At 40.7% G+C, this 23,045-nt stretch overlaps 1 protein-coding gene across 7 annotated transcripts in view; it reads right to left on the reverse strand.

The window, feature by feature from the left end:
* The window catches only part of JMJD1C (jumonji domain containing 1C), a 206,742-nt gene that overhangs the window by 92,775 nt on the left and 90,922 nt on the right, over positions 1-23,045 (reverse strand). Inside the window, exon 1 of one of the 7 annotated variants that reach the window (XM_061635130.1) lies at positions 3,676-3,835. The exons of 5 other annotated variants lie outside the window; for them this stretch is intronic. The gene's annotated coding sequence lies outside the window, so the exon portion shown is untranslated. Of the gene's footprint in view, positions 1-3,627; positions 3,836-23,045 lie in introns of those variants that run through there. One more of the 7 variants, XM_061635128.1, reaches the window with a different exon arrangement.

The following is a 23,045-nucleotide window of genomic DNA, read 5'->3' on the forward strand; positions in this document are numbered from 1 at the left end:
GATTCTCCTTGATCTCTCAGCAGCTTTCAATACCATCACCCATGGTATCCTGCTGGAGTGGCTGTCTGAATTTGAACTGGGTGGCACAGCTTTGTGGTGGATCCAGTCTTATTTGGAAGGTCATCTCCAGAAAATGGTGCTTGGGAGAATGCTGCTCAACTCTATGCAGCCTTCAACATAGGGTTCCACAAGGGTCGATCTTATCCCCTATGCTGATTATGATTATGCTATGGTTATTTAGCAATTTGGAGTGCTCTGTCATCTGTTGATGAAGCGAAGCGCTATTTCTCCTGTATGCCTGCAGGTATGGCAGTAGATGTGCTGGATTGGTGTCTGGTTTTGGTAATGGACTGGATGAGAGCCAATACACTAAGCTCAGTCCACATAAGACTTTGGCACCGTTAATGGATGATTCTCTAGACCAGGTGGGTGGGGGTTCAACTTGTTCTGTGAGGAACTGCACTGCCTTTAAAGAGTACTTTTGGATCCACTTCTGTTGTTGGAGGACAAGTGGCCTTGGTGGCACCAAGTGCCTTCCATCAGCTGGTGGCCCAACTGCAACTTATCTGGACAGGGATAACATAGCTTCAGTTGTTAATGCTCTGGTAACCATTAGGTTAAGTTACTGCAATACATTTTTTTGGGGGGGGCTGCCTTTGAAGACAGTTTGGAAGCTACAGCTAGTGCAAAATTCAGCAGCCAGATTATTGACTGGGACCAGAAAGTCTGAGCATATTACACTGATTCTAGCCCGATTACACTGACTGCTGATTAGTTTCTGGACTCAATTCTAAGTGCTGGTGTTGACCTATAAAGCCTTATGATGCTCAGGACCACCATACCTCAAAGACTGCCTTTCCCCAAATGAACCAACACAGACCCTGTAGGCCCTCCATATACACCACCCAAAGAAGTGTGCTTTCCCTGGGGGAAATGAACCTGGCATCAGACCTTTCAGACATCAGGCTAAGACCTTTTTATTTACTCAGGTCTTTGGTAATTAAGTTGGCCCCTACAGCAGTGCTCATCTTTCAGTGGGGTTAATAGGACTTGTCCTTATTAATGTTACTGGATGAACATTTCATGTATTTGTGTCTTTATTGTTTTAATTTTTTTGGTTTTAATTATTTTATCTTTGGTATTTTCTCTTGTTAAGTTGCTTTGAGACTTTTTCTTTTGTATAAAGCAACTAATCAATGTTAATAATAAAAATACCACCACCACCTAACCTATCTGGCCTCCCTTTCCTAGATTCCAGGCCTTAATGTCCCACAGCCTCCGAAGTTACTTTGCCTGTCCATTCCCTTTCTATCAACTCCTATCCCTAGAACATGTTTAAGATTTTCCTCACAAACTGACCATTCACAATCACAATCCTCACAAAATTTCATTGTCTTTCAATGCTCTGTTCCAACTTCTCCCCCCCCCCCACTCAGCTATTTCATGACATCAAAGATGCTCAACCAATTATGGGAGGGAGTGTTTCTTCATTTACATGTAAACATTAGAGTTTAAAAAATATGTCATTTGGAAGATGTTTAAATTCTTGTTATTTGTTATAGTTTTTAAAATATTTCAGGTGAGGTGCCTCAAATATCCTATAATTAATAATTAAACCTTTAAGTAGTATTTTTAGGGGTATTTACCCTTATCCTGGAAATAGGAGGTGAACAAGGAATAAAACTGAAAGGAAATTCATTCAGTTCATTTTAATAACATAATATTATTCAAGCAAAATCAAGTGGTTTGTGTTTCCCATGAGAGTTAAGTCATTTTCTAATGTGAAAAACACATTCTTTTGGAGACATGACCTCCCTCACCCTTATTTCTCTGCACAGGTCAAAGGGTTCTGAGAGTAATGTTAAACAACTGGTAGTGCTGGGTAAAGTAGAAATTAAAATTATGGGATGTTTAGACATACTTAGGAAAATTATTATGCAAAAATCTGTTCCCTATTGCACTAGTTTTTAAGACATGTTTCAGAAATTGTCCATAACTAGAAACTAGAACAGAACAGTTCACCAATAAATTCAGCAGCTACAAAATAACAATTTGAAAACATATGTGGGGAACTGTAGTTTTTAATGCACAGGTTTAAACATAAAAAATATAAATCAATTAAACATATATATTACTTTGTATAATATGTTATGACATACTATTAATAACATGGATTTTATGCAGTATCTGCACCCAGCAAGATTTCCCCCCTTCGATTTAGGAACATCATAATTAGCAACAATCAAAGTTACATGTTTTAAGAAGCACTAAATGCTACATTAAATGAAGCAGAGCCCTTTCAATGCCTATAAGTTTTTAAATATTGGCCTATAATTTTTTTAATATTGGGCAAAAGCCACCATAGGTTTATATTTTGGCTTCTTCTGTCCCTGGATTTTAATCAATACAATGATATTAATAAAGACTACATACCTATAATTCTGCAAGTTACTTCTATGGCCTTACAAAGCTGTTGTCAAAGTTACTGCAAGCCAGAATGGGCTGCAGATTAATTTTAGTCCTACAGCAAAATGCCATGTTAAAATCAAAGGATAATTTAGAATCAACAATCGATTAAAAAAAACAGACAGGGAGGAAAAATTCTGCACACCAATCACACAGATTCAAACAAATGCTAGGAGGATGAAGATGTCTACATTACTATTATGGCCTTCTGTTTATACTAATACTCAGAACTGTGTCTTCTTTGGGTCGCCATGCACCACTAAATTCCATTCACATGAGGAAAAAAAAACCCCAGACTAGACCAGATGATCGTTCCCTGAAAGGCTCAGAAAAATAGCAAGAGTTCCTATTCCTAACACAGAGTTCAGCTGCTCAATCCCTATGCCCCCCATTACACACACAATGCCAGCAATATACCATCTCAATTTCCTGTCTGTAACAGGAAATATATTTACTTTATTGAAGGAGGCATCATATCATTCCAAGTTGCTTACCAATCCTTTCAGTAATATCATTAGAACTATCATTAATTTTTTGTGATGTATTTTGTAAGTCAAGTAGATATTTAATACAGAGTTTGTATAAATTCTTTACTTGTTCAAAATGGCTAGAGTCCAATATAAGAATCATTTAGGAACTTGAGAAAGCTAGTAAACAGGATTTAGATCTTAGATGTGTATGCTATCAAACATTGAAGCCAACAGAAACACATTACAAGCTTTTCAAAAATTAGGAAATAACTCCAATTACTCAAAGGGAAACAAGGTCTGACATGTTCTTACTATATTCTACTTTAAATGTCCAATCAAAGGCATTTAAACAGAATGCATACTGCTGCATTGACAACAGAACTTTTAAGTAGCTTTTCTCAATACAACGCATATATTTTTCTTAATATTATTTTACTTCAAAGTGCCTTCCATTAATTTTTAAAATTTTCACAAGCCAGTAATACATTTCTAATTTTCCTTCCAGCTACATTTCCAAACACAAAGATATGCATAGGGAACAAAATCTAGCCTTTAACCTAACGATTACACAAATCAGAGTCTCCCTCCCTCCCTCTCGCACCCCCCCCAAACAACCCAGACTCTGCTGAGCACATTACAGCTCTCTTTGTGATCAGCAAGGACTATGAAATCCTGCAACTGAAGCACTTACTGCGGTTCCCAGATCTGGGTCATGATAATTTCTGCCAAGGTCGCTTACATAACAAAGCAGTCTTCAAAAATACAAAGGAGCCATCAGCTAGCAGTCCTTACGAGTGAAAATGTCTGGAACAATACTTTTTGTCCACACATATACTGCTTTACAGCACAGCAGATACCAAAATGAGAAGCTATCCCTCAGCTTACGACATGTTGAAAGAAGGGAAGAGGCGGTGCTCTGTGAACGGTAACTAATCCCCCGTCACAGGTGGTGATGGAGTCACTTCCAGCACGAGTCACATTACTGATTACTCATTTGGCTGGGCTGGCCAGAGAGCATGGGTAATAACTTTAACTACAGACAAAGGCAGACTAAAGGAGAGACTGGCAGCTCAGTTTTAATACCCTTGTACAGAAAATGCAGGTATCAGGTTTCCACTTTCCTAAATTACTTACAGATGATTCTCTGTCTGTTTACTCAGAAGTAAGTCCCATGGATTTTCATGACACTTATTCAGAGGAATATTCACAAGGGATTGCACCTATTCCTCACAATACATGAAAATAGAAATTCTAAAACCCAAATAATATTTCCACAAAGCTTGAGCTCCTGTTGTTGTTATCTGCCTCCAAGTCGACTACGACTTATGGCGACCCTATGAATCAGTGACCTCCAAGAGCATCTGTCATGAACCACCCTGTTCAGATCTTGTAAGTTCAGGTCTGTGGCTTCCTTTATGGAATCAATCCATCTCTTGTTTGGCCCTCCTCTTTTTCTACTTCCTTCTGTTCTTCCCAGCATTATTATCTTTTCTAATGAATCATGTCTTCTCATTATGTGTCCAAAGTATGATAACCTCAGTTTCATCATTTTAGCTTCTAGTGATGGTTCTGGTTTAATTTGTTCTAACACCCAGTTATTGGTCTTTTTTGCAGCAGTCCATGGTATATGCAAAGCTCTCCTCCAACACCACATTTCAAATGAGTTAATTTTTCTCTTATCAGCTTTTTTCACTGTCTAACTTTCACATACATACATAGAGATCGGAAATACCATGGTCTGAATGATCCTGACTTTAGTGTTCAGTGATACATCTTTGCATTTGAGGACCTTTTCTAGTTCTCTCACAGCTGCCCTCCCCAGTCCTAGCCTTCTTCTAATTTCTTGACTATTGTCTCCATTTTGGTTAATGATTGTGCCAAGGTATTGATAATCCTTGACAAGTTCAACGTTCTCATTGTCAACTGTAAAGTTGCATAAATCTTCTGTTGTCATTACTTTGGTCTTTTTGATGTTCAGCTGTAGTCCTGCTTTTGTGATTTCTTCTTTAACTTTCATCAGCATTCGTTTTAAATCATTACTGGTTTCTGCTAGTATTATGGTATCATCTGCGTATCTTAAATTACTGATATTTCTCCCTCCAATTTTCACACCTCCTTCATCTTGGTCCAATCCTGCTTTCTGTATGATATATTCTGCGTACAGATTAAATAAACAGGGTGATAAAATACAGCCCTGTCTCACACCCTTTCCGATTGGAAACCAATTGGTTTCTCCATATTCTGTCCTTACAATAGCCTCTTGCGCAGAGTATAGGTTGCACATTAGGACAATCAGATGCTGTGGCACCCCCATTTCTTTTAAAGCATTCCATAGTTTTTCATGATCTACACAGTCAAAGGCTTTGCTGTAATCTATAAAGCACAGGGTGATTTTCTTCTGAAATTCCTTGGTCCGTTCCATTATCCAACGTATGTTTGCGATATGATCTCTGGTACCTCTTCCCTTTCTAAATCCAGCTTGGACGTCTGGCATTTCTCGCTCCATATATGGCAAGAGCCTTTGCTGAGCTCCTAGTAGAGTGTAATTTGCTAAACTGTGTGATCTGTCAACCCCTTCATGTCTCATTATGAGCAGCCAAATTCCATTTTACACCACATTACAGCCAACTGGTGATCTGAATTCCTTGAAGGGAAAGGATATAATTTTGAGAAATAATTGGACTGGATTATTATGCAGCTGTTCTACCTACAACTAGGTAATGGTCTGTTTAAATATAGCTTAGTAGGAACTAGCAGATACCACGGAGCCAAGGATGACAAAGTCAATTATTCAACTCGTGTGTGTGAGTGAGAGAGACAGAGAGAGAGAGAAAGAGAAAAAGAAAGACATTTTCAATTATATAGACAATTTTAAATTTATCTCCTGAAATACTGCAAGTTTTTTTCGTCTTTATAATGTAATGTTGGTATTGGGGGAGGGGTAATATAAAATAAATTGTTAAATACAAGCACAACATTCCCAAATAGCCAGTGACTGGCCCAAGGTCACCCAGTGAGCTTCATGGCTATGTGGGGATTCGAACCCTGGTCTCCCAGGTCATAGCCCAACACCTTAACCACTACACCACACTGGCTCTCTCCCAAATAGTAGAGTATTCTTTATCCCAGAAAAACAAGACTTGTCATTGGTCAAACTGATTTTGCCTTGTTTTCATTTATCTATTTGCAAATTTAACAAAGGACAAAAAAAGAAAAAGAAAATGATTAAAAGAAGAAATACCTATAATGCTGATGATAAAAATCACCATCAGCTCACAATAACCATTATTACATCCTTCTAAGGTTAAACATATAAGTTAATATAAGCCTTCCAGATGTCTATATAGGTATTTGCATGAAACTGATGTCTATATATGTTTAAACGTTGCCAGGACAGTGAGATCTTCAGACCACTGTGTGATAGTGGGTGATTATCCTTCCAGGATGAAACTATAACTCTCTCAACAACTATGGTTTTTTGCATTCTGCAACGTCAAATCCAAAATGTCATTCCAGTGCTTGCCCATGCAATTTCCTCCCCTCCCCTCCCCTCCCCTCCGCCTTCCTACCTACCCCTCCTCTTCCCCCTCCTCCACCAGGTCAGTTTCACCTATCTTAAGCATATGATAGCACAGGAGTAAATCCCACTGACTAAAAAAGCATGCAAACCTGCCCTTCTCTCCTCCCTCCTATCCCCTCCCTTTTGCCCCTTCCCACCCCTCCTTCGCCCCTCCCACCTCTCCCCTTCCAATCCCCTCCTCCTCACTTCCTCCTTCCCTCTCCTGCCCCCTCCCTCCTCCTCCTACATGGTCAGCTTTCCTTATTCTAAGCATGATTTCATGGGAGTAAATCCCATTGAACTCAATAGGCATGCAAATGATCAGACTTGCCTTTCCCTTCCCCGTCTCCTCTCCCTTCCTCCTCCCTTATTCCTCCCTCCCCACTTCAGCCCCCCCCTTCTCCATGGTCAGTTACCTATCCAAAGCATGATTGCATGGGAGTCCCACTGAACTCAGTAAGCATGCAAGTTATCAAACTTGCCCTCCCCCTCCTGCCTGCTCCCATCCCCCTCATCCTGCCTGCCCTTCCTCTTCCTTCCCTCCCCATCACCCCATGGTCAGTTTCACTTATCCTAAGCATGATTGCAGGGGAGTAAATCTCATTGAACTCAGTAAGGATGCAAATGATCAATCCATTCTCAGCAAACTTGGACAGGAACCCATTTCTTACCTCCAGGGTTAAAAAGCAGAGAAATTCACTAATAGGCAAAAAACCTTGCCGTTTAAGAACGTATCTATAGCCAACAGATATTTCATTCGAACTTTAAAAAGCAGGAAAATTGGGCAGCTACAGTGAATATAAACTAATGTCTGGAAAATTAAAACCTCCTTCTGATATTGGCAGCTGTATCCTTGTAAGTGAAAAATGAGGTAGAGAATTATCCCAAATAAACTTCCTAACTATGCCATTCATCTTTTGAAAATACAGTGAATGCACCAGGGGAGCAGGAGACCTGACCTCCTCTCTGCCTTACAAATTGGTCAAAATGCAAACACAATTTGGGTTGGTCTTTCACAGTCCAATCCACTTGCTGTGCAGCTTGGAAGAATTTTGTAACATGTGCCTCTCAGCATAGGGTGAGTGGTGAAAACACCTTCAATCAGCCTAAATAACAGAAACATGACATGTGCTGTGCTGATCTTGTTTTAGCAGGGAAGAAGCAACAATATTAACGCAGTTGGTATTGTTCAGATAATCACTTTAAATATGTTGGATTTACTTTGCAATTTTAGTGAAGTTTCCTATAGTAAATCATTTTCTTTTGCTTCTGTTTCCATGAATATGTGAAGTATATTAATAAATAAATTAATAAAAATAAATTTGACACAGATTTCTAGGATGAATAATGAGAGAAATATAATCTTCTAGGTTAGATTCTCTGTAGAAACAGTCGTAACACAGGAAAGAAGAAAAATAAGAACACCAACAAACATACAAAAATGTAATTCTCCATCTTTGGAGATGGCAGGTGTTGCCATCACATTATATACTCAGAGGTGTATGTTACCAAATTCTTTCAAGCTACACAGGAAGTGGATTGGACTGTGAAAGAACAACCCAAATTGTGTTTGCATTTTGACAAATTTGTAGGGCAGTACAATATCTCAGAGAGAAGGTGAGGTTTCCTGCTCCCCGGGTGCATTCACTATACCTGCCCAATTTCCCTGCTTTTAAAGTTTGATAGAAATATCAGTTGGCTATAACAGATTAAACAGATTTACGTTCCTAAACTGCAAGGGTTTTTTTGCCTATTAGTGAACATAATTTAAAATACTCAAGCATATGCAAATATCAAGGATTTTACCAATGCAAAATTGATTCAGATACCATCTTCAGATCAAAAGCAATATATCACTGAACAAGACCACATCATATGTTTCAATAAGGCATTTTCAGCATTACCTCTCCAACATCTATTGGTACTGGACGATGCAGTCCAATATACCCGTTGTGGAGTCCAATATACCTCAAATATTAATTTTTGCTGGATCAGTCTCAATTTCAAATCAAGAGAAATGTTCTGTATAGTTTCTGAAGTGCAGGCAGGCCCCGCTTGTACAGCAGGTTCCATTCCGGACTGCCGCTGTAAAGCGGAAATTGCTGTAAAGCGGAACCCATTGAGTATAATGGGGCGCGTCACGCGAAAATGCTGCAAAAGTGCAAAATCGGCTTTAAAATGGGGAATTTCCCCTAATTGAAAGCCGCTGCATTAGCGGAACACCAGAAAGCGAAGCGCCCGTAAGTGGGGCCCTACTGTAGTTTTCCATTGTTTTGGCTCTATGATACATTCTAAATCCCTCTTCCATACCTCTCTAAGTTCATTAACTTCTACCTTAGAAAAATCTATTTCGCATTTATAAATAAGAGTTATGAATTTAAGTTTCTGTAAGGATCCAACAATTCCCTCTAAGAATTTAGGAGATGCCGAAGCACTCAAAGCAAATGGACCATAAATAGACACCAACAAGTGTTGTAATTGAAGATATTGTCATTCAGCACTCACTGGTAAATTATCTTTAAATTGTAAAATAAGAAATGACAAAAATTTTCCATCTGAACCTATCAGCTGACCTAATGTATATATCCTGTATTCAAACTCATTTCTACCACAAAAAAGCTGCCTCTCTATCTTCAAGTCTGGATGATCCCATAAAATCAATTTAGCATGAGCATATGGGTCAAATTGTAACTGATGAGCCCACATAATCCTTGTCTCTAGTTGCTAAAACTGAAGGTGGTATATATTTTTATTATATGTAGACACCAATACTAGCCATCCAAAGAGAGCCATCTCTAAAATTACCCATGCTAGCATATTCATAGATGGGGAAATGTGCCAATCATGTTTACGTGCTAAAAGATATGCCATGATATAAACTAATGTCTGGAAAATTAAAACCTCCTTCTGATATTGGCAGCTGTATCCTTGTAAGTGAAAAATGAGGTGGAGAATTATCCCAAATAAACTTCCTAACTATGCCATTCATCTTTTGAAAATACACTTGAGAAATAAATAGTGAAATACAATTAAGTAAGTATAGCATCTGTTGCAGAATATTTGATTTGTATTATCTTCAAGATAAGCACTGTGCTGTGATACTCTAGGGCTCCAAAATCCATGCGGTCTAAGAGTCATTGCGACATTATCAAATGTTGCAAATCAACAAAATCAAAAGGATGTCATATGTTGGTTAGCATTTTATCTGCCAATTTTTTTTAAAAAAAGTTTTTAAGGATACTGGATTACTGCTACTCTCCCTTTTGTAACTATGAATGCACATTTTGAGGAGCATACAGCTGCACAGGGTTATTATTAGACCACAGTACATTTATTCTTTTTGTATTGGTACACAAATATTTAAAATAGCATGGAAAATAAACAGGGTCAATTGGCTATCTTGGTACACAGTGAGAATTATGGCCTAAGATATGGTAGGACATGGGTAGAACACATCTCGAAATATACAGGCTGCGCGCTGCCAAAAAGAAAGTGAAAATTGCTATATATACACCTCTGCCAAAGATATTTGCAAGTAGTTCAAAGTCAGGAGAGATCAGGAGATGATTCTGTTGAATTTATCTCCATTCAGACTAAATACAAGGCGATATAATAGTGGGTGTCTGCTGTTAGCCTCCACATTGGGAGCAGGAGAAGAGATACTGGTAAAGCCTTATTTTACCCTTTTCCAGTAAACTGTCCTCCATATGTTGTTGGACTACTGACTACTGGCCAGGCTGGCTAAGCCTGATGGAAGATTGACTCCAAAACATCTGGAAGGCACCACTAGTTAGGGAAGGCTGCCTTATCTGTTCAATCTGAGGAGACACACAAAAAATAAGATATGGCGATTTTTCAGTTACCAAAGTATCTGCTCAGAAAACACTAAGGCTAAACAAAAATTGATAGGCGCATTCCTAGCATATTTTAGAGGATAATTCGTTGAACCAAGCAGTGGCAACTAACTGTAAAGGAAGCTATTTTAGACGTGGTTTTCAAACAGCTAAGGAAAATAGTGCAAAAATGGAAGGACACCAAAGTGAAAGCAATCATGTCATGACAAAGTCAAGAATAGTCTAAAAGAATGGACAATGGACTAAAAGTTTGTAAACCCTGGAAACCAGTAAGGAAGATCCAAAGGGAACCTTGAACAAAAGGTCCAGGGAGAGTTGCCTTTTCTAAACAGACTATTTAACACACTGGAGAGTAGCTATTACAAAAAGCAGGAAGCTCAAGGAAACCAAAGTGGTTCACATCAAGACATGTTAATAATAATAATAATAATAATAATAATAATTTAATTTATGTGTCGCCTGTCTGGCCAATGGCCACTCTAGGCGACGTACAAATCAGTTGCAGTAAATGCAGCACAATAAAATACACATAAAATACAATATAACAAGGAAACTATAAATAGGAATGATAACAGTTCAGAGTAATAGGCAGTTAGTCCTGAAAATTAACCCTCCCCGGAAGTCCCAAAGGCCTGTCTGAAAAGCCAGGTCTTCAAGGCTTTGCGGAATACATTCAGGGAAGGGGCATGCCGAAGATCGTACGGGAGGGAGTTCCAGAGAGTGGGGGCCGCCACTGAAAATGCCCTCTCTCTAGTCCCCACCAACCTAGCTGTTTTAGTTGGTGGGACTGAGAGAAGGCCCTGAGTGGCTGATCTTGTTGGGCGGCATAATTGGTGACGCTGGAGGCGCTCCATCAGGTAAACTGGTCCGAAACCATGTAGGGATTTAAAGGTTAGTACCAACACCTTGAATTGAGCCCGGAAAATAACTGGAAGCCAGTGTAGATCGAATAACACTGGAGTGATGTGTTCCCGGCGGCAACAATTTGTAAGTAGTCGAGCCGCAGCATTTTGTATAAGTTGTAATTTCCGTACCGTTTTCAAGGGTAACCCCACGTAGAGCACATTGCAGTAGTCTAAACGAGAGGTGACCAGGGCATGTACTACCAGTGGGAGCTGATGAACAGGGAGGTAGGGTTGCAGCCTACGAATGAGGTGTAATTGATACCAGGCTGCCCGGCTCACTGCCGAAATCTGAGCCTCCATGGACAGCCTGGAATCAAGAACAACCCCAAGGCTGCGGACCTGGTCCTTTACGGGCAATTTTACCCCACTGAACATCAGGTCAACATCTCCCAACCTTCCCTTGTCTCCCACAAGCAGCACCTCAGTCTTATCGGGATTCAACTTCAACCTGTTCCTTCCCATCCATCCACTCACGGATTCCAGGCACTTGGACATGGTCTCCACAGCCAACTCTGGCGAAGATTTAAACGAGAGATAGAGCTGAGTGTCATCCGCATATTGGTGACACTGCAGCCCAAATCTCCTAATGATTGTCCCCAGCGGCTTCATATAGATATTAAATAGCATGGGAGAGAGGATAGAGCTGTATGCAAAATACAGTTTGGATGTGGTATACCCCAGGTAATCCTATCCTGTGCAGAATGATCCTACTTTATTCGTAGCTTAGGAGTGGGGAACCTCTGGCTTGCATGCCAAATTTGTTTCAGCACAGATTCCAATTTGGCCCACAAGACCATTTCTCCTGAGCCAAGCCTACCTGCCCCAGACCTGATGTCATATGTCAGGCTGGATCAGCTGCGTGGCTGACTTTTCCAAAGGCACTCATTCGCACAGCAGAACCCTGCAGAAAGCAGCTCTGCCAGCCCTATGCTTGGTGCTTCCTAAGCGGAAGCATGGGGGTGGTAAAGCCCCTTACACTGCAGTTCTCAACAACCATTTGGAAGTAAGGGGCTGAAAACAATGTCTAGGATTATTGCTTAAGACTTATTTTCAAGAGTTTCACCCTGTAAGATATTATGACATTTTAGATGTCGATATTCCATTTTTGCATTCATCACTCTGCACTCAGATATAACTTGTATATTTTGTAATAGAAGGAATTACTGAGCTGGTATATTTTTTTTATTCTAATAACATCAGGAAGCAAATGCATGGATTAGCTTTGAAGTGTATGTGTATATCAAATGAGCAAGTACAGTAGGGCCCTGCTTATACGGCAGGTTAGGGACCAGACCCCCACCGTAAAGCGAAAATCGCCGTAAAGCGGAACATTGATCAGCTGTAGTGCGGAGAGCTCCCCCCACAACAGCTGATCAATGTCCCGCTTTTCTCCGCCGCCTCCCTCACTTGCCTGTTTGCCGCCTGATCGATGAACAACTCGCTAGCCCTCCGCCGCCTCCCTTGCTTGTACCCCCCACCAATCACCCTCCCTCCTGCCCGTTCGCTCGCTTTTCTCCACCACCTCTCTCACTTGTCCCCTGTGATGTTCCTCTATTAGTGTATATATGGTAAGTGCTGTTTGTATAGGAGATACATGGTAAGTGGAATGAAAGAGGAAGGGGGAGTGAATGGGCAGTAGAATGCTGGATGATTGGCTGAATGTTTAAAATGGCTGACAGTATAAATGGAAGAATGACAGGTAAATCTGGGTGGTGGTGAATGTTAGTGGGTTGTTTTGGTGGGTTTTGAGAGGAGATTGTGTGGAGAGTTGGTGGATGTGAGGAGAGGGTGGAGTTCGGATTAATACTAAGACCAGTACCTCAGGAATAGATGTAACCATATGCTTAAGTGCCTTTTAAAGAAATCTTGTTATCTTTGTTATATTTAATAAATACTTTTGGTTTACCAAAGGCCTGATCCTTGGCTGGGATTTCACAGACCAGAAGCGAGGGTAAGGTAAATACCAAGGCTGAACTGTAGCAAATGGTGGCAGCGGGTGAAGGGAAGAATATAACACCACAAGTATTCAGAGCAAACCAGAATTATAAGCAGTCTGAGTAAATCAAAGGGATTGGGACAGCTTAAGCACACAGTCACAGAGGTAACCTAATTGAGGGAGACTCAGGCAGAGTCTCTGGGAATACTGGTTATAGGACATGACTGGTGGTGCTGCCTAGCAGGGGGATCTGTTGAGATCTATGCTAGAGCGGAGAGGGAAACCATAAAAAAGGACAGCCCGGACTGGTGGAGTCCCTGGTGGTGCCTAGTGACAGGCAGTAGCCACGAGCAGGTAGGAACCTGACAGGGAGAGCCAGGGAAGGGCGTCACATCCCCCCCTCCCACCCATCGCACTTACACCCCACTGTAATATAATACAGTACAGTACGTATAGTACTGTAATCTTAACCTTTGAATGTTTGGGAAATTGCCAGAACAGAGATGTTGAATCCGCAAATGCTGAATCAGAGTGCACCGACAATATTGTATACAAAATAGTGCCCGACACTCAGAGCTTGGAAACATTCCTTGCTTCAACTACAACTCCCATCAGCCCAACTGTGGGAGGAACATTTTCAAGCTCTGATGACGTGCTCAGAGCGTCGGGCGCCATCAATTGCGTCTTTGCGGTATGACAGAAAATTGCCACAAAAATGAAACAAGCGCCACAAATATGGGACAGGGTCATAATTCAAAACCGCCGCATAAATGAAGTGCTGTAAAGCGAATCGCCGTAAAGCGGGGCCCTACTGTATAGTAATAGGCTACTCCCAAAGTTACAAAATATACAGCATGTATACAGTATATACTTGTTCTGAACCATATACAGGAAAATGATACAATTCATTCATAATCTTTCAAGTGAGTAGGCTCAGCAATGTTCACACTCTAAACATACCCCTTGTCTCTGAGCAGGTTTTCTTTGTCTTTCATTGCTCTCTAGTTTACTGTAACAAAATTTAAACATTGCTGAGCCTGCTCACCTTACCTCACCAACTTCATTCATCTTTTGCTTTGAGGTTAGATTCCATGAGGTTAAACTTTTATTTTGTTAGAATCACCATTGTGCATGACTTTAAAATACATAAAATAGCAACTGTTGTAACCCAGGGGTTAAAAAGCACAGCTGTAAGTCCCAAACTCAGTCATGATTTCACTGGGTAGCCCCACACTCTTAGCTCCTCATCTGGAATATAGAAACAGAATTTGCCTACCTTACAAGGCTGATGCAAATGTAACACATTCCAATCACTTTAAAAAGTTTTATATAAATACGAATTGATAAGGAAAAACAATCCTACTACTTTAAATATGTTTATTAATTTCTTTCCCTGCTCAGCACATCTAAACTGGGCTGCTAATACAGTTCTTTTAAATAACCATAATAAGCCACTCTATGTTGGCACTTCAACCTTACCACTTCACAAAATGCCTGTGTACAACGTTTGATCTCTTTAATGCCAAGACAAATTCATGTTAAAATGTTAATAATCAAGACTGATGGGAGAACAGGCAGTCTGTGTATACAGAGTGCTTTATTAACAGCATTCAGCCAAAAAATATCACTAGGTGTTGCAATAGTAGTTCTGTTAAAAATATAGGTCTTGTTTAGAGCTTGAGGGACTTGTTCATGTGATTAAAGCCAGAGAGTCATTTTTTCCCTTTGAATCGAACATCCAAGCAGGAAATTCTCAGACATCTTAGCCACATTCCCTTTCTTACAACCTCAAAACAATTTCATCACTGTTTGTGGCAGTTAGCCTTGAATTCCATCCACTGCCCATACTCAGAAAGAAACTCAAGAGCCCCTCATCATCCATAGGATTTTCTTCATTTTTGTTTACTACTAATACTGATTAACTGCTTGGTTTGTAACCTACAGTGACTTTACAGGTTGCAACAGATTAATTACCTGAACAGGCAACAGCCCTTCAGTAATTCAAATATTTTAATTCTTGGAGAAAAACTATGATACAAGGCTTGTGCAGATGAAAGACTGCTTGCCTCTTAACTATGATTAAGGGATTGGGGCAGGCTGCTGGGTTGTGCTCTCTTCTCATGTGCAAAATTTCTTTGCTGCCCAAATGATGGTTAAAAGGTTATATCCCCACTAATCAGGATTCTTTCATAGCCAGGATATGAAACAAGGGGTATGTTAGTTTTCACCGATAGGCATTAAACAAACAAACAAGGAAAAGCATGGTTCTCCCTACCTTCAGCCTGAAGTTAATACAGTACATTATTACATTCTACCACACAGGATTCTATCATCTCATTCTGTTGCATATGTAGATCAGACCTAAGAAAATACCAGATCTGTTTGAATATAAACACAAAGCTAGCTTACCTAGTTAAAACCCAAAGATGTATGCTACTGAAACAGAACTGAATTATGGCAGTTGCATTCTAATACCTCACAGCTACAGTTATACAGTTTTTTAAAAAACTGATTATAGCAAGAAAATACAAGCAAAACTGAGCAATTATTTAAAGGTAGAGTGAGACTTGCTGCATAAGGTACACCTCTGACTTATTCCTGAAAGTAGCATTACAAAGTATTGAGGAATACAAAGTTCATACTTGACAAATTTCATTTACACTTACAGAATTTATTAAGCCACCATTTGTTTCATCTCACAATCAGGCATTAACTGTCAAGGAATCCATACCATAACCGTTTTAAAAAATACAGACAAGAACTCTCTTTGTTTCTTAGCACTGCCAGTTCCCCCTATGGACCAAAACAGCACACAGAACTGCACTTAGCAAACAATCCATGACCTTCAATTACTGTCTTGGCTTATAGCCATGGTACTAGTGTATTTCTAACAGTGTGCCCTACTTAAGAGAAAAATTATTCAGTATGGCTCAAACACAAGCCCAGCTTTCATTTATGAAAGAAAAAAAAAAGACCTAACAATTTGTGACCTCAACATATCAAAGAAAGGTTAGTGGCTGTTGTACATGCATGTTAAGATCCTCACATCTGAGTATGCAGAACAATGGTCAAAGTCCTCAAGTGAGAGTATAAATCATCAGGCAAGATGATAAAAAAGGGTTTTTTGTTTGGTAAGCATTAATAGTTCCTAAGATCGGAGAAAGGCTGAGTAAGATGGAAACATTTGTCCTGTCTCATAGAACTCTTATGAACTTTATCAAGAAATGTTACTTGCATTTGCTATCATTTGTTCATTAGCCTCTACAGAAATTGTGAAAAATATTTATATATAACTCTGCTAGAGGAGCTGCTCTGTACTGCCAACAGCAATGCTTCACTGCAGCTCCTTTGCTGAAGTGCAGAGCAAGATGGATAGCCAGCTGGAGGGCTTTTATCTGCAAGTTGGATGATAGCCAGCACTGAAAATGTGAGTCACTTCTGGAAGGCTAATAGCATAACAGATCCAGAGAACACCAGGAGAAAGGGAAAATTAAGAAGGCACACTTCCTTCCAAAATGTATTCTAGTCCAGCATTACTTTTATTTATTTAAAAGTTAAGGATATCAACACCTATAAACACCAAACCTTTTGTAAAAATCTAGTCAATTATTAATATTATTAAAATTCTCCTGAAAGAGGCCCCAAATATCTGAAAGACCACCTCTTTCCCTAAAGACCCTCTTGGTAGTTCTGTCATCCTCAGACGCTCCGAAGTGGTGGTGGCCCAGGAGAGGGCATTCTCTGTGACAGCCCCTATGTTGTGGAATTTCCTCCCCACAGAGATGCATCTGACACCTTCATGATACAATTTTTACTGTATGCTGAATATGCACCTTTTTACCCTGGCCTTTGACACTTGAGAAATATATTTTTTGCACTGTGATTGTAATTTGTTTTAAACTGTTTTAAAGTTATATTTTAAATTGTGATCTGCACTTGGAACCTCATGGCATAGCATGGATAAAAAAATCATTTTTTTATTATTATTATCATTAGTAGTAGTAGTAATTTTAAGTTAATTCAGGAAAAAGTATACTTTAGGGCAGTGATTCCCAAACGTTCCCCCCCATGGACCACTTGAAAATTGTTGATGGTCTTTGCAGACCACTTAACGACTTTTCTGCCTGTTGTAGCAATTGTAATGCACTATGCTAGATGATGTACGATTTTTATTTCTATTTGTATCGCTTCTTTTATTTCAAATAACACATTTTATTGTACTACAATTTCTATTTCATAGAATTCACATTTAATACAATATAGTACAATATAAGAAATAAAATAATAACAATACAATTAAAAATCAGTATGAATATTTAACGTGACATGCCTCACACAACCTGAATGAATGAAGCTCATAGACCACTGGTGGTCCAGAGACCACAGTTTGGGAATCCCTGCCTTATGGAAACTAGTCTTGCATGTAATTTGTTCACTCAGTTTCCATTATTGCTAGAGTAAACATTTATAGCAATATATCAAAGAGATGATAGGTCAAATTCCCCTACATGATAGCTACGAAAAACTGAGACTGCTCAGCTATAGTTGACTGTATTTCTTAGCAGTTGTACACGAAAAAACAAGCCGGCTGGTGACTTTATGAGAAGCAGAGCAGGCCAAATCAGAATGTAAAAATTGTTTGACAGAGAAGTCTCTGAGCAAAACCTCTGCCAATAATTTCCTTTATTGGGCTAAGCTACACTATCCTCTGCAAAAGACTGTTGTAATGTCTCAATTTAAGAGATGGCCAAAAGATTGGAAAATCAGCTATACACACAGTATTTTCCAGCTCAGGTCTTGCTGATGCTATAAAGTTCATTACAGCTCCTGGTTTGTCTGAGCAGAGCTTAATCATGAGACCAGATTTGGATGACAGGCTAAATCAAAACATGGCTTAGTTTAGCACTGCTCCAAAAGGAACCAGGGAGGAGCAAAGTACTTTTGAGCAACTCTCAGGGAGTCCATACAGTCATACTAAGTCAAGATTTGGCTAAAATGACATGTGAACCAGGCCAATCTTAGGAAATATTTGTACTTTTGGTTTTTGCAGTTAGCCTATGATCCACAGAACTGGTTGAAAGGAACAAAAATATTAATCCCAGGCATTTGAGAGAATAGGATCATCATGCTCACTGCTCTGTGTTGTACTGGGGGGGCGGACTGTTTTATTGTTAAACTTGATGGCTTTTTAAAAAAATGTGTATGTTAGCATCCCTAACCATTGACCATGCTGTCTGGGGATAACGGGAGTTGTAGTCCAACAACATCTGCAGACTCAAGGTTGAAGTACACGTATCTAGAGACATTTTGTCTTAGGTGAGAAATCAATCAAATAGTAAATTTTGCAAATATTAATTGGTCTGCCTCCTATAACATTGAGAACAACATGATTTGTTCATCAGCTAGTGGCTCCTGCCATTTATGCCGTTGCACTGAGATACAGTCAGGGAAGGGGACCATTTAAATGATCTAAATGTCCTTTTACAAGCTACAGCATGTGCATTCTCCTGTGTGGCCAAGTAGAACCACTCAAAAGAGATGCACATACTGCTTTAACCTTATACCACCCCATAAAGTGTTCCTACACGTTTTGGGGAAATAGTACTTTTCTTCAGATAAAACTGTACATTTAAAAAAGGGAGGACAATGAGAATTCTATTAGTTTTTCCAAAGGGTACATATTATTGATTCAACATCACATATTAGTGCTTTCTGTGACATTTAAACTACAATATATCTTCTGCTTTATATAAGCCAAAGAAAAGTGTTATACTTCCAGACAATTAGCAATAAATCAATGAAGAGATTACAAAGTGAAAACAGTCACTTTGTTTACAAGATTTGATTAAGAAAGCTTATCAGGCTAGACCGATAAAATTAAAGGCCTTTTCATATGAGAAAACAAGAGGGTAGCAGTAGTGGTGAGGGAAATGCTATATTAGCACTAATCTTAATTCAATAATAGAATCACAAATACATAATCCTCAAACAATGGCTATGGACTGATAAAGCCTTTTAACAGGGAGAATAGCCCTGCTGCAATGTCTCAATGTCTGCAATTTTCTGATGCCCTAGAGAGTGATCTAATTTAGTATGTTTATTTTACTGAATTTAGTTAACAAAGTTAAAAACCTTGAAACTACCAGGCTTGCCTAATATTGTTCTTGCACTTGGCATCAGTTCATTGTTATTTATGAACTTATGGAATATTTTTTTTTCTTCTTTAAAATAAAGAACTGGAAAAGTTTTGGACTCACACCATTGCTACCAAACAATTTCTCCTTCAAAGATAATGAATGTCCTGGGCTCAAACAGCTGCATAAGCCTGACCCCTTCCCTATATGCCCATTCTTGTACTTATATAAACTTGCTTTTCCCACTGCCATTTCCTGCACTTGCACACTTTATATACCTTGTTCCTGCCACCCTCTTTCACCATTAACTCTTTCCTTTACCCTCAGTACCACCAACTCTCCTACCTACTCCTTCCCACCTATTCTGCTTTGATTGCTTTTCTGGAAATGATCTCAGCTTGGCTTCTTTACTATAGAACCATTTTGCTCTAAGTCAGTGGTTTCCAACCTGGGGGCTGTGACCCCAAGGGGGGTCGCAAAGTAATGGAGAGGGGGCCAAAAACAGTTAAGAAATGAATAATTTATTACTTCCCTGGACACTGTCTGCTCCCCATTGCCGCTGCAGACGACATCTCCCCCTTGCTCCAAATAAGAGGGGAGGACTTTGCTGAAGTGCGAGAGCATCTTTCAGGTGCGCTGAGGGCAGGCAACTGCCTATACCGCATATGGCAGATGCCAAAGGAGGCTAAAGGAGTGTCCCGTCCAGAGCTGGAACCACGAGACAGAAACGCGGGTGCAATTAAATCTTAATTTATTAGAGTAATGGACACATCTAGGACATTGCGCTTCCTATAGAAACCTGCCTTACTCACTAGAAACCCCTAACTACACTCTAGAAATGCTCTGCGGCGCGTGAAGGAAGTTGACTCAGCGAGTCCCCTCTTTGAGAGGCCAGCTTATGTAGGGAACGTTTTCGATCGTAATCTCTGACTCCTTCATAAGTCCTGTTTCTGCCCTGTCCGTTTCTCACGGCGGTGGGTGCAAAGCGAGGGGGGGCGTATTTCCAACGGCTCGTCGGAAGACACCTGCTCTTGGGCTGCAGGCTCGAGGTCAGGAGGTGGCGTCACGCTGGAAGCGTCCTGGGAACTGCTTGGCAAGGGAGGAGTTGGTACAACCTCTGGGGCGTCCCCTGACGGGCCCTCGGGAAAGACTGGGGGTGGCACACTCTCCTCTACGGAGCTCACGCCACCCGTGGGAATTGGCTGGAGTTCAAGTTCACTGCCCCCCCCCCGAGCAGACTCAACAACTCCTGGGTTTTCCGTGCCTTCTGGCAGCTGAGGCGCCTGAAACTCATGCCTCTCCCCTCCCTGCTCCTTCAGGGAGAGCCGAGGCTCAACAAGGAGGTGCTACCAGAAAGAAGAGGGGGTTACTATTCCAACTCCCATCTCCTTGCACTGCCACTGCTGACAATGCCCTTAGTCAGAATAAGAGGAGAGGTCTTTTCGTGAAGCAAAAAGAAGCAAGGCTGCAAAGAAAGGCTGCTTTCCCCCTTCCCTCCTGGCAGCCAGCCTGCCTGGCTTTCTTGACTTCTGCTTTGCTGCCACCTCCTTAACAAAAATATTTTTGTTTGCAAGGCTGCAAAGAACTCAAATGTGAAATTGCTGATCTGCTAACTAAAATATGTAACTTGTGCCTCGGGTCCTCCTCCGTGCCTGAGGACTGGAAAGTGGCAAATGTAACACCAATCTTCAAAAAGGGATCCAGGGGGGATCCCGGATATTACAGGCCAGTTAGCTTAACTTCTGTCCCTGGAAAACTGGTAGAAAGTATTATTAAAGCTAGATTAACTAAGCACATAGAAGAACAAGCCTTGCTGAAGCACAGCCAGCATGGCTTCTGCAAGGGAAAGTCCTGTCTCAGTAACCTATTAGAACTCTTTGAGAGTGTCAACAAGCATATAGATAGAGGTGATCTAGTGGACATAGTGTACTTAGACTTTCAAAAAGCGTTTGACAAGGTACCTCACCAAAGACTTCTGAGGAAGCTTAGCAGTCATGGAATAAGAGGAGAGGTCTTCTTGTGGATAAGGAATTGGTTAAGAAGCAGAAAGCAGAGAGTAGGAATAAACGGACAGTTCTCCCAATGGAGGGCTGTAGAAAGTGGAGTCCCTCAAGGATCGGTAATGGGACCTGTACTTTTCAACTTGTTCATTAATGACCTAGAATTAGGAGTGAGCAGCTAAGTGGCCAAGTTTGCTGACGACACTAAATTGTTCAGGGTTGTTAAAACAAAAAGGGATTGCGAAGAGCTCCAAAAAGACCTCTCCAAACTGAGTGAATGGGCGGAAAAATGGCAAATGCAATTCAATATAAACAAGTGTAAAATTATGCATATTGGAGCAAAAAATCTTAATTTCACATATATGATCATGGGGTCTGAACTGGCGGTGACCAACCAGGAGAGAGACCTCGGGGTTGTAGTGTACAGCACAATGAAAATGTCGACCCGGTGTGCGGCAGCTGTGAAAAAGGCAAATTCCATGCTAGGGATAATTAGGAAAGGTATTGAAAATAAAACAGCCAATATCATAACGCCGTTGTATAAATCTATGGTGTGGCTGCATTTGGAATACTGTGAACAGTACTGGTCGCCTCATCTCAAAAAGGATATTATAGAGTTGGAAAGGTTCAGAAGAGGGCAACCAGAATGATCAAGGGGATGGAGCAACTCCTTTACGAGGAAAGGTTGCAGCATTTGGGGCTTTTTAGTTCAGAGAAAAGGCGGGTCAGAGGAGACAAGATAGAAGTGTATAAAATTATGCATGGCATTGAGAAAGTGGATAGAGAAAAGTTCTTCTCCCTCTCTCATAATACTAGAACTTGTGGACATTTACTCAGCGCATAGTTAAACTGTAGAATTTGCTCCCACAAGATGCAGTAATGGCCACCAGCTTGGATGGCTTTTAAAGAAGATTAGACAAATTCATGGAGGGCTATCAATGGCTACTAGCCATGATGGCTGTGCTGTGCCACCGTAGTCAGAGGCAGCATGCTTCTGAAAACCAGTTGCCGGAAGCCTCACGAGGGGAGAGTGTTCTTGCACTCGGGTCCTGCTTGCGGGCATCCCCCAGGCATCTGGTTGCCCACTGTGAGAACAGGATGCTGGACTAGATGGGCCACTGGCCTGATCCAGCAGGCTGTTTGTATGTTCTTATCTTGCCTTCAGCACAGATGGAGCCAAGGAGCAATGAGGAACCTCAGGACCTCCCTGCCCCCATCTCTGAGGCTGTGTGTGTGTGTGTGTGTGTGTCAGTGCCCACCTCTTTATTCTACCTACATTCAGTCCCCCCAATCTGTCTCTCCAAGATACTGCAGCAGTTGAGGGTTTACCCCTCCCTCGTGCCTGAATGTATGCACGCTTGCAGATGCTTGTAGGAGGGGCAGGTGTGTTTGTGTGCGTGCGTGCATGAGTGCGTTGATCTGTCTTCTGCTCCCCAAGTGCACGTTCACCAAGTCATCAGTTCTGATGATCATCCCAAGGCCTAAAAGCACTAACCTCCCTCCTCAATCTAGCCACACTTTTGTCTTCACTATCTAGCATCCCCACCACTACCACATTGCTGCTTCTTGATGAGGATGATTGTTTTTAAAAAAGCTCAGAAGGTTGGCGGAGGCTGGGGGTCCACATAATGCAGCTGAAATGTATTTATTTATTTAATTATTATTGCATTTATATCCCACCTTTTCTCCAAGTTGGTTAAGGTGGTGCACATGGCTTCCCA

This window comes from Rhineura floridana, chromosome 7, assembly GCF_030035675.1.
Source record: "Rhineura floridana isolate rRhiFlo1 chromosome 7, rRhiFlo1.hap2, whole genome shotgun sequence".
NCBI classification, from domain to species: Eukaryota; Metazoa; Chordata; class Lepidosauria; order Squamata; family Rhineuridae; genus Rhineura; species Rhineura floridana.